Source organism: Lontra canadensis, unplaced genomic scaffold (assembly GCF_010015895.1).
Source record: "Lontra canadensis isolate GAN:19392208 unplaced genomic scaffold, GSC_riverotter_1.0 scaffold2, whole genome shotgun sequence".
Lineage (NCBI taxonomy): Eukaryota > Metazoa > Chordata > Mammalia > Carnivora > Mustelidae > Lontra > Lontra canadensis.
In genome coordinates, this window is record NW_022630996.1 from 20,056,714 (window position 1) to 20,060,173 (window position 3,460).

General features: G+C 38.8%; 1 non-coding gene across 1 annotated transcript; it reads left to right on the top strand.

The window, feature by feature from the left end:
* The first annotated feature begins 2,666 nt into the window (after nucleotides 1–2,666).
* On the top strand, nucleotides 2,667–2,880 carry LOC116879001. The gene has a single exon (XR_004384938.1). It is a non-coding gene; the product is annotated as a small nucleolar RNA U3 (small nucleolar RNA).
* The last annotated feature ends 580 nt before the right edge of the window (nucleotides 2,881–3,460 follow it).

The window sequence follows — 3,460 nt, forward strand, 5'->3', positions numbered from 1 at the left end:
TTGAGCCCAGCATCAGGCTTCATGATCAGTGTGAAGTCTGCTTGTCCCTCTGTCTCCCTGCTTTGCCCCTCACCACTCATGTTCACTCTCTCTGTCTAAAATAAATAAATAAACATAATCCTTAAAAAAAAGGGGGGGGGAGAAAATCTGGATAAGCTTTGAGCTGGAGATGATATTTAAGGCTTAACTTACCAGCAGAATTTGAACAGGCTGAAATTGCAGAGGGACTCCAGATGGAGGGAATGGCAAGAGGAAAGATACAGAGGAAGGAAGACAAAGGGCACGTACAAATGGTAACAGACGTTGCTTTTTGAGGTATAGAGGTCTCAAGGTGGTGACATCTAGAAGGTAGTTAGGTAGTTAGGAATTTCTCTAGGGGTGTAGAATTGGGATTCTTCTGTGCTGAGGTGGTGGTTGACACAAAGGAGGGAAACATCTACAGAAAAAAGATGAGACCTGAAGATAGAATTTTGAGGATCACCTCAAAAATCAAAGGAGAGAAAATACTCAACAACAGAAAGAAAAAACACAAGTCATGAGAGAATTGGGAAGACAGTACAGTGTACCTAAAGATGAGGGACCACAGTATTTAAGGAAGGTGATGAGCTGTGGAAGATGAACACCAAGAAAAGGCAACTTGCTGAGGTAGATGCTGACTGGTCTCAAACTTCGAAGGGGTTTATGAGGAAGTCAACTGAGTGAAGGCAGTATGGTTCCTTAGACTCGAGTGCAGTCTCCCTGTGACCTCTTGATATCTCTCATTCGAGCTCCTTCAGCTGGAGTGGAGGGAGTATCCCATCTCAAGAAGGAATGCCTGAATGGTACAGGCCTCTCAATTTTGGGATACTCAACTGAATTTACTCCTAAAGAGCTAAGGAAGAGACTGGCACTCAATTCAGCGTCCTAGTAAGTAGTCAGGGACTTAGAGCTTGGTGTCTTTTAGTCCTGAAATAATAGCAAGTTTGGCTTTGAGAGATTTAAGAGAGAGGCATAATACAGCAGTAAACAATTGTAGATGTTTCCTAATCTAAAAGATATATTATATATGAAATAGTACTGTCTCTTTTATGATTATTTATTAAGCCATTCTCATATGTCATATGTCAAATACTACTAGGTATTTGTTAACATTTAGTTTTGTTGGGGTACCTGGGTGGCTCAGTGGGTTGAAGCCTCTGCCTTTGGCTCAGGTCATGGTCTCAGGGTCCTGGAATCGAGTCCCGCATTGGGCTCTCTGCTCAGCGGGGAGCCTGCTTCCCTCTCTCACTCTCTGCCTCTCTGCCTACTTGTGACCTCTCTCTGCCAAATAAATAAATAAAATCTTTAAAAAAATATTTAGTTTTGCCTTTAGTATCTTGTGATTCTGTCTTTAACATTAAAGATTCAGTATCATAGAAAAATCTATAGCGTTCTCAAAAGTAACAAACTTAAGCTGTACTCTCTTGCAGGGAAGCCTTTAAAAAAGAAAAAGAAATTGTCTAAACTTGGTCTCTGTGATTTGGGCTCAATTTTAAAATTTAGATTAATAGGGGCACCTGGGTGGGTCAGTCATTTAAGCATCTGCCTTTGGCTAGGGTGGTGATCCTGGAGTCCCAGTGTTGGTCTCCCTTCTCATCGGGGAGTCTACTTCTCCCTCTCTCTTTGCTCATTCCCCTGATGGTGTTCTCTCTCTCGGTCTCTCATGCTTGCTCACTCACTCTCTCTCTCAAATAAATTTTTTTAAAAATCTTTAAAAATTTCAGATTAATAATATGGAGTGTTTGGCTGGCTTAGTTGGTGTGAGTCATCTTGGAGTTGTAAGTTCAAGCCCCAAGCTGAGTATAGAGATTACTTTAAAAAAAATCTTTAAAAAAATCTTAGATTACTAATAAATGTAGCTCAATAATACACATAATAAAGTAGATAAAACCTGATTTATTACCTAAATCAAAAAGCTGGTTGATGCAAAAAGATAAGAGTTCAATTTAAATTTAATTAAACAGAGGATTCTCTGAAACAGAGAAGGCATCTTTGGGTGATATGCAAAATAGGAAAGCTTCCCTAAAGAACATATTACCTGAACATATGAAAAGATTTACGGTAGAAGGAGTTGTGGTAAAGAGAGGGATATGCTTAAATTTAGTTTTCCAAAAGTCCATATGGACATTTAAAATTAGAATTATCAAGCAAAAAAAAAATATTTTATATAATGTCAGAAACTTCTGCAACAAGCATCTGGAGAAATCTTTATTTTTAGAAGTATCAAGTATTACATTGGCTGCTTTGGCAGTAGTTATACTTGGAGATTAAATGCTCCATTTCTTCTCCCAAACTCATCAATCAGCAAAATCACTCCTCCTCTCCTGGGGACGGATACGAGAAAAGAAAGAGAAAAGATAAAAGTGGTTTTTTTCCATACTATTCTAGAAGTTCCTTCCTCTCTAGGACACAAAATCCTGGGGGAGAAAAGTGTTCCCCTAGAACTTTGACTATAGGTTGACCAGACACTGTGGTCTGCTGGGAACAGTCAGTTTCTACATTTTGTCCTCAAGTGATTATTGGTAGTGCCGCCTTTTAATTCTCAAAACTGCCCTAATTCAGACAATAAATTATATGGATACCCTACATGTGTAGCAGTTACCCTGTGTATACTCAGGGGATACATAATACCAAAAATAAAAATTTCAAAGACCATAGTTTCAAGGATCATTCCTACAGTTTGTTACTAGAGAAATTCTCTGAATATGTGGTGCACTGGAAATTACCAGGAGGAGGCATGGCACTCTCTCCTGAGCACGAAGCTGGTTCTTGTTGCTTCTGCAAATGACATTCACCCTTGATATTGGTTGGTTCTTCTCTTCCTTTGAAAGAATAAGAGGGAGAAGATGCAGACTAAGTGAGAGAAAGGAAGGAAGGAAGAAAGAAAAGTTATTATAAAACTTTCTACTTAGCCTACTAAATGGAGGATTATGAAATTGCAAAAAAAAATTATAAAATCAAACATACAATAAAACTGATGAAATTGGGATGCCTGGGTGGCTCAGTTGGTTGAGTGTCTGCCTTCAGCTGGCTCAGGTCATGACCCCAGAGTCCTTGGATAGAGTCCCACATGGGGCTCCTTGCTCAGCGGGGAACTTGTTTCTCCCTCTGGCTGCTGCTCCCCCTGCTTGTGCTCAATCTCTCTCTCCCTCATAAATAAATAAGTAAAATCTAAAAAGAAAAGAAAAAATAATTTTAAACTGATACTATCAATTAGATATGATACTTTATATATGAGTTAGTTTAAACTGCTTAGAAATAAGCAGTTTTTATAAATTTTTAAATTTAACTGTAGAATTGTTAGCCATCTTCAATAAACTGATTTGTACCTTTTTTTTTTGAAGATTTTATTTATTTATTCGAGAGAGACAGAGAGAACACAAGTAGGCAGAGCAGCAGGGAAAGGGAGAAGCAGGCGTCCCACTGAGCAGGAAGCCCCATG